Below are 11,477 nucleotides of genomic sequence, written 5' to 3' on the forward strand. Positions count from 1 at the left end.
GTATTAAACAGGAGGGAGGGTGGGCGAGGTGTGGGCCCAGGGGCAGGGCTAACGACCGATGGGGGTACGGGGTGGGCACTGACACGGGGCAGGTCAATCATTAAACGGATGACAAGAAGACTCTTGTGGGCGTGAAGGTATGAGAGTAGATGTATATTCATTCAATCGTATTTCCTGAACGCTTACTGTGTGCAGAGCGCTTTACTAAGCCCTTGAAAGTACAATTCGGCAACAAATAGAGACAATCTCGGACCAACAAAGGGCTCGCAGTCTAGAAAGGGGGAGACGGGCAACAAAACAAAACAAGTGGATGTGTGTATGTGTGTATGACTGTATGTGGGTGTGTATGACTGTATGCATGTGTATGACTGTGTGTGCCTCTGTGCGTGAGAGAGCAGCACTCCCGTGCGTGCGTGTGGGTGGGTGGTGGTGGTGTAGGGGGGATAGGGCCTATTGAAGGTGGTAGGGGCGCGGCGGCGGAGGCCATAGAGGAAAAGACAAAAAAGGGAAAAAGCCAGCAAAGAAGAAAAGGTTTCAGGGTGGCCGGAGCGGGGGAAAAAAAGTATTTGGAAATCGAATGTGGGTGGCGGTTAGCAGCGGGGAATGTGTGTAAGGGGGGAGTGGAAAAATGCATTTGTGAACGTGTGTTTGTATGTGATGATGCGAATCCGTGTGTATGCAGTTGGTGTGGGCATGTGATTGTGCGTGATGCGGATGTGTCTGTGTGCGAACGTGTACGCTTGTGTATGATGTGTGCCGTGAGCTTTGTGTATATCTCTGCTTCCTTCTCTAGCAGCCCCGTTCTTCCTCCCTCCCCTAAAATCGGAAATGAATGCTATTTACCGCTGCCGTCCCACTCTCCTGTCCCCACGCTCCCCAAAACCTCTTCACTAGAACGGGCCGGAGAGGTTCAGGTTATCTTTGGCTTCACCGCCGCATCAGAGGCTTCTCCTTTTTCTATATCCTGCCAGTTTTCCCCCCTTCCCAAAGCCTTCCCACCCCCGCTACCCTCTCTCGCCCATCCTTCTCCTTCACGCCCTGCTTGGAGCTGGAGCAGGGGACGATTCCTGGGAACCGATGGGGCCCGAGTCAACCCCTCCCGGCTTCCAGTGGCCTCCTCTGTCCTCCGCCCTGGGCCCGGGACTGTCCCTGGGACGGGGTGGGAGTTCGTGGGAAAGAGGCAGGTGGGAGTCAAGCAGCAGTCACAAACACAGGCCTGGGGGAGTAAGCTTTCCTTCTTGGGAGGAGTACAACCTCGGGGAGCGGGGCGAGAGTGAGAGGGACCCCGAGATACCCGAGTTCAGAGAGTATGTGGGGGGACCGGGAAGAGCCTCTTCACCTTGGCTCGAGTGGGAGGGAACCAATCTCGAAGCTGTTCCCTACTCTGTGCCTGACACATAGTAGGTGCTTAACAAATGCAATAATAATAATAGTTATTATTATTATTGTTATATCGCAGGGATTCACCCGGAAGGTATCGCTCCGGAAAAGAGGGACAGGGGTAGGATAGAAAAATCAACGGATTTTTAGAGGAGCTGGATGCCTATGGCCGAGGGTGGGGGTAGGTGGAAAGATTTATTTTTCTCGTTAGCCAAGCGGTTGGAGCCTCTGGCTGGGGCGTTCGGTGGAACTGGGTTTTCCAGGATCCCCTCCCCGGCCGGGGGAGGACCTGAGAGGCAGCGTTCCCCAGAAGCAGATGGAGGCCAGTGCAGGGCTAAGAAGTCAGAGATGGACAGGCAGACTGGCAGGCAGAACCGGCCGGAGGATAAGCAACAAAATGGATCTGGGCGGCTCTTTTTACAAACGGCAGAGGGTGACTTTCTCTGACTCTCCTCTCGTCTCTTTTCGTCCCTTCTCCCTCCCCACCCATACCCTATTCTGTCCCGTCTCCCTCGACCCTGCTGGTGCGAAAGGGCTTCGGAGAGAAACGAAGGAGATCAACTGGGGCGACTCTAAGACCTCGCGGGCTCTGGGAGATGAGCGCTCCGCGGAGGTCAGGGTTTAAGACGAATTAAGGATACTTCGGGGGCTAGGGGAGGTGGTCTTCGGTGCTCTAGAATCCTCCTGGGACCGAGATCACATCCCCGCGCCAAGCACATCCACGCATACTTGTTCAGGCCAGCCTAATCACGTACAAAAAAAGAGAAAACAAATTGCACTAACTCCACGTCTATAAATTAACTCGATTACAATAGTGTCTACTCTGCAGAACGTGAACAGGGTGGCGGGGGCGGGGAGATTAAGGATTTTTTGTGTAATTAATGATGAAAAATCCATTTCCTCAATGATTGGGATCTATCAAGAGTTATGAACTTTTGGAGGGGCCCGAATTATTCGTATTTTCATCAATGTTCCATCTTGGTCTTGCCCGTGTCGACTTGGTCTAGGCCTGGGTCTATGCGGGTGGGAGTGATGTGGAGTAATTATCCGGGGAATTCGATTAACGCAACGCATTTATTTGGGGAGGGGAGAGGAGTTTAATTAACTAAATGGCCGCGACTCCCTTTGCCCTCATAGGCATAGCCTCTGAGTCTCCAGATGGCACCAGGAGTAAAAGCCAGATCTTGAGAAAAAAGCCCAGAACCATTCTCGCGGCCTCTACCCCTAGAAACGACCGTTGACTCTCGTTTTCCAAATTTCACCCCTGCCATCGGGGCCCTGAATCGAACTCCTCGGTCCTGTCCTCATGCCTTAGGATGTGTGCGTGGGGGAGAAGGGGGATTTCTCAGGGAGATGATCGGCTCCCCGGGCCCCGGTCGTTGTTTCATTCATTCAATCTTATTTATGGAGGACTTACTGTGTGGAGAGCACTGTACTAAGCGTCCCGAGGCTCTCTTTGCCCATGCGAAGCGCAAGGACACCGGGGTGTGTGCGTAGGGTTTGTGCGTTTGGGGAACAGCATGGCGTAGTGGATAGAGCACGGGCTTGGGAGCCAGAGGTCATTGCTCTAATCCCAGCTCCACTACTTACCTGCTTGTGTGACCTTGGGCAAGTCATTTCACTTCCTCAGTGCTTGAGTGACCTCATCTGTAAAATGGGGATCGAGACTATAAGCCCAGGGACTGTCCAACTCGATTTGCTTGTATCTACCCCAGCGCTTAGTACAATGCCTGGCACACAGTAAACGCTAAACAAATATCACAATTATTATTATTGTTAGCACACGTTTCTCTCTCTCTCTCTCTGGTTTGGGTATGTACCTGGGGTGAATATGACTGGGTTGAATATGGCCCGACCCGAGGTAAGCTTCCCACATTTCCCGGCTCCGAGGATCTCTAATGGGGCCCTTCTGGGGGTGCCTCCCGGACCGGAGTCTGTCTAACCACCTCTCTGCCGGCCAAACAATTTTTTATGGTACGTGCCAGGCACTGTGCTAAACGCTAGGGTAGAGACAAGATGATCGGGTTGGACACAGTCCCTATCACACACACGGGGCTCAATGTCCATTTTACAGATGAGGGAACTGAGGCAAAGAGAAGTTAAGTCAGGTGCCCAAGGTCACACAGCAGATAATGAATCAGTAGTATTCATTAAGCAACTGGTATATTTCAAAGCACTGTACTAAGCGTTTGGGAAAGTACGATGTAATTAATTGGTGCAATTCCTGCCCTTAATGAGTTAACAATCTAGTGGGGAAAGCAGACCCTGAAATGAACTTCAGATTTGTGGAAGAAGAAAAAAGACACCTAATAATAATTATTATAAACAATAATAAAATAATTTTGGCTTTATTAAACTTACTATCCGCCAAAGACTATGTTAAGCCCTGGGGGTAAATGCGACACAATAAAATTGGGCATAATCCTTGTCTTTCATGAGTTAACGATTACGTCATAAAGTGGGCAACTATGTCCTAAATTGCTACGGAATTTTTGAATTTGTAAGCGCTTAGGTGGAGCGGGAGAGCTAGATGGGAGAAGAGTTGCTAAGAAGCCAAATTAGGCATGAATCGGGGAGAAGATGAGATTTCAGAAGGGCTTTGAAGATGGAGAGGGCTGAGGCCTGTCAAATTTGAAGTGGGAGGGGAGTTCCAGGAAGGTGGGGGGGGGGGTGGCGTGAGCAAAGGATCAGCAACTGGACAGATGAGCCACAGTGAATAGTGTGGAAGTAGAGTGTAGTGGAAGAAAAGAGTGGAAAAATAGGAGGGAGAGAGCTGATAGAGTGCTTTCAAGCTCTGGTCTTCAGTTTTTCCTTTAATGTAGAGCGGAATGGGCAGCCTTTGGGAGTTGTTATTTTGTGGAGAAGGGAGATATACGCAGAATGACGCTTTACAAAAAATAATCTGGGCAGTACAGTGAAGTAAGGCGGGGGGACAGGGAGATCCGCAAGTAGTCGAACTCGGGTGTGTCAAGTGCCGAGACCAGCGTAGTTACCGTTTGGGGAAAGAAAGGGGCAGATCCTGGAAGAAAGAACAGGATTTGGAGAAACACCGAATATGGGGATTAAAAGGGAGGGCGGAGTCAAGGATAATGCCAAGGTTGCGAGCTTCAGAGACGGGGAATTGGAGAGAGAAGATGAGTTTAGGTTTGAAAGTATTGAATTTGAGGTCCCGGACTGAGATCTAGATAGTAATATCCTAGAGGCAGGAGGAAATACGAGATTGCATAGAAGTAGAGAGGTAGGGGTTGGGGAGTTAAATTCGGTAGATTTGGGAATTACCTACATAGTCGAAGACGGAGGAGCGGGAGAAATCTGGAAGAGAATGAATTGAAGTTAGAAGAGAAAAGGACCCAGAACAGTTTTAGGGAATGGGAGTCAGAGAAAGCCCAAGAGGACTCTCTCTTTCTCTCTTACGGCTTGTCCATTGGCCTATCCAGGTAACTATTACCTATCCCTTACCTAGCACTTATCATCCCATTTATCATTTATCATTCTTTGATTTCTCTTCCTCTCATCTACAGTCTCCATCTATTTCTTCTTAATTATCCCTGCTACCATCTCCTCTACCTTTATCAACCGATTCACCCGTATCGCTATCCCTGTTTCTAACTGTCCGTTCGTTATCTGCTCTCGTAGTCGCTATCTGCGGTGACGAGCTCTCCTGTCTGCTCATTACCCCTCAACTTCTGTCAGCCCGTTTCTCTGCCTATCCGTCCTCGCTCATCATCCGGATTTGCAGGCCAATAGCTCTGGCCCAACGCCTCTTCCTCTTCCTCCCCCTTTTTGCTGGGGCCCTCTCTCCGCCAGGATCTCCACCTCCTTGCCTCTCTCCTGGGACCTGCAGGTGCGAATCGCTGTGGATCTGATGATCTGGCTAGAGGCGAGGGGGTTAGCTGCTAGGGAGTGGAGGGTGGAGAGTCCAGTGGGACCAGGCCTGGGACACAAGATATGTCTCTCTCTCACATACACACCCACACACCCACACCCACACACTCATACAAATTCACTCAATGTTACACCCATTCACAGTCATACACGCATTCTAACACTTCTGCCCACATTAATTAATCGGATGCAGAGCACTGTACTAAGCAGACACGATTCCTGCTCTCAGGGAGTTTACAATTTAGCAGAGGTGACACGTTAAAATAAATTACAGGTAGGCGACACATCAGAGTAGTCATTCAATCGTATTTATTGAGCGCTTACTGTGTGCAGAGCACTGTACTAAGCGCTTATATAAGGATAAGAGTATAAGGACATTCATTGTTTAAGGATACAGATTTAAGACCATAGGCGACAACAGAAAGAAGGGGAAATAGGGTGGGGAGATGAGAGATTATTAAGGGACGGTTTACCGGGGTAGGTATGATTTTACTAGGGTTTTGAAGATAGGGAGTGTAGTGGTCTGTCGCATATGAACAGGGAAGGAGTTCCAGGCGGGTGAAAGTTAAAAACTCACACATACACATCCTATCATACATTTCCTCCTCCTCACTTCTTCCCTAGCCAGGCTCGGGACTTCCACAGCTACAATCGGACCAATTTCCGATCCCCAGCTACGCCCCAACCCTGGAGTAAGGATTTCTAAAAGCCCAACCCCTTCCTTTCCCGACCCGGGCCCTCTAGTGCCGGGCCAGTCAGCCCTGCCTGCTGAGGGGTCAGCAACCTCCTTTAAGTAAGCTCGTTGAGGGTAGGGAACATATTTACTTGCTCTCTTGTTTTATGCTTTCCCAAGCACCGTTGATTGATTGATTTAAGGGTGGGAAAGAAAATGTGATGGGATAACTGTGTAGGAGGGAAAGGAACTACAGAGACAAGAAAGTCACAAAGGGACCCGGAGCGAGGCCCTGGATTCGAGAGATGGAGGCCGAGACACAGGGACTCAGGGATCCAAAGACGCATAGACTCAGGCTCAAGAGACAGTGGGAGTTACAGCTCCATGGGCAGAAAAACCAGGAAAAGATAGAAACCCAAGAGACCCTAATCCACCCACTCCAAGACGAGCCAGCCTCGCCCCCTCCCCACTCCCCTCCTCCCCCAGATCAGACAGACAAACCGACCTCCTCATACCCACGTGCCCAACTCCAGTAACAGCCAGGAAGCCAGGAACCCTGTGGTCTCTCTCGTCCCCTCCTCACTTTTTGCCTTGGCATCCCAAGCGGGAGATTAGATCAGGATTTTGGCTTTCCCCCGTTGTCTCTCCTCTTTTCCACTTTCCGCCCGGGCTCGGACTTCAATCTCTGTTTCCTGACCAATTTCCCGGGTTCTTCATTCCTGCTGTCTCTTTCTCTCCGGTTTCGGGTCTTTCTCTTCGCTCCTTTTTACCTTCCAACCCCGTCTCTCTTGCCTCCTCTTCGCTTCTTCCTCCTCCACCCTCATCCCGGCTGACCATTCCCGAGTTTTTTCGTACTACCCATCCTGTCACCCGCTTCTGTTCGATCGATTTCTCCGGGAAAACCTCACCCTTAGGGGGCCGGGTCTATCGTGGCCCCATCTCTGGAGTCCAATCCAGTGCAGGCTGGATCATGGCCACAGCACAGAGACGTGGAAAATTACCCGAATATTTCAGGAAAGACGATCCGCTTCCCTTGAGCGATTATGTTATTACCCAACTTCCCCGATTCCCTTTAGCTGTGGAGACCCAGCCATCCACAGGATGGAGTGGAAATTCTAATCCGGGAGAAGAAAGATGAAAAAGGACCAAAGCAAACATTTGAAAATTTATTAATAAAATTTATTTATTAATATACGTGCCCTGAACCGTATATTTTAGCTGGCGGGAGACTCCTAGAAACATCATAATCCCAATCCCGAGAGCAAAAAATGTTGAAAGGGGGTCGATCTCTACGAAAAAGCCCCCAACTGGAGCGTGTAGAAAATTATCCGGATAATTCGAAACCTTTCCTCCTCCCAAAAAATCTGTTATCGAAATATACTATAACTTGTTAGTTTCGAGGAATTTGGGGGCATTCGAACAATACGGGTGGGGAGTCCACCTGGAATAAGCTCTCCGAATAGTTAGATAAGTGCTGATAATTAAGAATCCCTTCTCTTGACTCGAGTGGACAGGCCACAGAGTGGACAGGGCGGAGACCACTGGGACGTGCAGATCCAACACAACCCGCAGATGGAGGGCGAGAAGCACCAACGTCCTTAAAGCCCTCCATACCAAGACGGTGGGCGCTTACGTCCCCTCTTCTAACGCAAACCTCACTACAGCGCGGCCGGCGGGGCTAAGTTTCTAGCGTAGCTCAGAGGAAAGAGCCAGGGTTTGGGAGTTAGAGGGCATGGGTTCTAATCCCGACTCTGCCGCTTGTCAACTGTGTGACCTGGGCAAGTCACTTCAATTCTCTGTACCTCAGTTACCTCATCTGTAAAATGGGGATGAAAACTGTGAACCCTACGTGGGACAACCTTGTATCTACCCCAGCGCTTAGAACAGTGCTTGGTACAAAGTAAGCATTTAACAAATACCAACATTATTATTATCATTATTGATTCAGCCATGTGGGCGGAGGTCGGAGGGAACCCCTACCGCCTCGTAACTCCCCGTACAAACTCAGGGCTAGTCGAAACGATTAAAGTCGGAAAGCCTGTCTTCTCCTCCCTTCCGGATCCCGCTCTCGCTTCCCCGGTCCGAAACTTCTCCTGCCGCCTTCTCGGACTTCGATTGTCCCTCCGGACCGCGGGGGATCCGCTGACCTTCCCGGGCATCGAGAGATTCTCCGGCCCAGAGAGAACCGAAATCTCCCAACGGAGATTTCCCTGGGGAGGACTCTGCAACGAAGCCATCGGGGACTCGAGTAATAGCCGGGCCCCCTTCATTTCGGAGAGGCGGAGACCTCGATTTCGCAGTTCCCCTCCCCAGAGGGTGGACTTCCCAGCGCAGGGTGTCGGTTTAAATACAAGCCCCCCCGCGAGTTGGAAGGGAAATTTATTTGTAGCGACCCCCACGCATACACCTCTCCTTTCTAGCCTTCCCTCAGGATGGGCGGCTTGAGGGAGAGGAGGGAGCTAGTCTACTAGAGCCGGGGAAGTGAATCCCAGGCACGTGGCTTTGCCCATGCCCCTCGCTGAGGGTACAGATAACGAATATATCGAGACCACGGACCGGAACTAGATAATAGACCCAAATCTTCGAATACTTCAGTTCAACCACCTCCATCCCCAAAGAATAATTCACAGAACGTGCTTCGCCGAATTATACAAATCCTGGGGGTGCAGGGAGTGATTACCCGGATAATTTGCCCTCGTTACCCTCTTCGAGTGGGAGGTGCATTTAGGGGCTGAATTGACGGCTTAATTTGAGAGGAGAAAAGCCTTACTGCTCCGGTTGCCGGACTCAATCGATCCAGCAATCCAGAGATATTTACTGAGCCCTTCATGTGCGCAGAACTCTGTACTAAGCAGTTGGGAGAGTCCTGTAGAGTTGGTAGACACGATCCTTGCCCAGGAGGAGCTTCCAGTCTACGGGGATCGTGTAGAAGAGCGGAGGCAAGTGGGGGCGTTTGGGGTAGGAATTGGGAAAGAGACTAGCAGACTCCTACTACTTTCCGGTGGCCCTTCCTTTAGGATATTTTGGATCCGGTGGATTTGCGGCTAAAGGAGGCATAATCCCCTGTCCTCCTAGCCGTCCAGACTCCCAGACTCCTAGCCTCATGGAGGAGAACAACCCTCCGCCGGCCTAACGCTCCTTCCCCAATCAATAAATCAATGATATTTTTTGAGTGCTTATTGTGCTCAAGATTGAGTGCTTGGGAGAGTAAAATACGACAGAGTTGGTAAACGCCATCCCTGCCCACAAGGAGCTTATAGTTTATAGGAGGAGACAGCATCTTGGTTTATTAGAAAGAACACGGGCTTGGGAGTCAGAGGCATGGGTTCTAATCCCGACTCCGCCGCTCAGTGGAAAGAGGCCGGGCTTGGAAGTCAGAGATCAGGGGTTCGGATCCCAGCTCCGTCACTTGTCAGCTGTGTGACTGTCGGCAAGTCACTTAACTTCTCTGAGCCTCAGTTCCCTCATCTGTAAAATGGGGAATAAAACTGTGAGCTCCACGTGGGACAATCTGATCACCCTGTATCTACCCCAGCGCTTAGAACAGTGCTCTGCACATAGTAAGCGCTTAACAAATACCAACATTATTAAAACAGTGCTTGGTAAATAGTAGGCGCTTAACAATTATTATTATTATTACCATATCTACGCTAGGAAATCATCCTCATAATTCTGGCTCAAAAACTTCAGTCTCGATGAATTGGGTAGTTCAGGAAAAAATGATGACTTTTTGTGGGGAAGGACCGCAAATATCCGGACCATTGAGTTAGAAATACAATTTTTGGTCAGAATTATGAAACTTTAAAAACTTTATGACTACTGCAGACATGGTTTTGCGGGGTCCAGTTTATTTGGAATCTGGGGCCACCGGCTCAAGAAAGCGAAGTTCAGCTTCCCGTCCCCAGAGTTCTCGCACCCGTTTCCCCAACTCCTTCCCAAATCCTCCCTCGAAGGGAAATCATTTTTTCGAGGCCCTTGCACCTCCGCCCCTGCATGCCAACCCTCCGGGCGGTGCAGCCCTCCTGGCCTGCTGTCCTGAACCGTGGATGGTATTTCGTAATTTCCGTGAATATCTGTTTGTCTGTCTACCCCTAGGGACTGTGAACTCGTCTGCTAACTCAGTTGTTCTCTCCCAAGGGCTTCGTATAGCTGTTGATTGATTGGGGCTCAGTTAGGGGCCAGAGGGGGTGGACGGGGCCCGCTGCTTCATTCATTCATTCAATAGTATTTATTCAGCGCTATGTGCAGAGCACTGTACTAAACACTTGAGCACTCTACTAAGCGCTTCCCAGGCTGAACCGACGCAGCTTGCGGGTATCTCACGGTGCGTGGACAGAAATGTCACAGGTAGACCGTTCGCCTTCCTCACTCTGGCTCCACCCCGCCCTCAAGCTTAAAAAAAACCGGAATTTTTGTCCTGCCGGGAGCGAGAGCTAGCTAAAGGGAGGCGGGGGGAGGAAGTGCGGTGCAGGAGCCCGAGGGAAAGCGGGAGTCCCCCTTGATCCCAGCCTTCCCCGGACAGCCCCCTCCTTTGTCACAGACACACATGCATCGTGGTGGAGTGGAAGAGGGCCGGAACCATGGGCAAGACACTAAACCTCTCTCTTCCTGAGTTTCTTCACTTGTAAATTGGGAATAACAATACCTGGCTTTCTACCCACCTCGCAAAGTTGTTGTGAGAACAAAAACGAGGTAACGAACATGAGAGCGATTTGGGGATAGAATACCTGCTCCAAACCAAGGGGACTTCAGGGGGCTCCAGGATGACACCAAGGGGGAGAGTGGAGGTTCGGTATTTTTTCCCTGCTGTCTTCTTCCCTTCAGGTTCTTCTGGCTTGCTCCTACCCCCACGGGCTTCCCGGAAATAGAGAGGGCAGAGATGGGCATCCGTGTCCTCTGGAAGGACCCCGGCCCCTCCCACAGCTCTCTGGGGGAGAGGGAACAGTTAGAAGCAGAGTGGCTTAGTGAGAAGTAGCTTGGCTTAGTGGAAAGAGCACGAGTTTGGAAGTCAGAGGACGTGGGTTTCAATCCCTACTTCGCCACTTGTCAGCTGTGTGACTTTGGTCAAGTCACTTCACTTCTCTGTACCTGTTACCTCATCTGCAAAATGGGGGATTGAGACTGTGAGCCCCACTTGGGACAACCTGCTTACCTTGTTTCTAGCCTAGCGCTTGGAACAGTGCTTAGCATATAGGAAGTGCTTAACAGATATCATTATTATTATTGTTATTATTATTCCAGGGCTCTCACCGCTGCTGCTTTGGTGCTTAGAGATCCTCGGTGTGGGTTTGGCCGGCCCCGCGGGAGCGCGTTTACGTGTGGGTTTGGAAAGAAACGAAGGGACCACAACTTCCACATCCGGCCTCAAAGACCGTCTCAGCAGAACCTGGCAAACGAGCCGGCCCGCCGGCCTAAAGCGGGCGAGGACGGTTTAGAGTTGGGAAGGAGGCTAGAGGGTTAGGGTAAGGCTTCAGGGCCGGATTAGCGGGTTCAGACTGGGGTCAGAGAGGGCTGGCTAAACGTTGACCGCGTCCGAGCT

Source organism: Ornithorhynchus anatinus, chromosome 18 (genome assembly GCF_004115215.2).
Source record: "Ornithorhynchus anatinus isolate Pmale09 chromosome 18, mOrnAna1.pri.v4, whole genome shotgun sequence".
NCBI lineage: Eukaryota > Metazoa > Chordata > Mammalia > Monotremata > Ornithorhynchidae > Ornithorhynchus > Ornithorhynchus anatinus.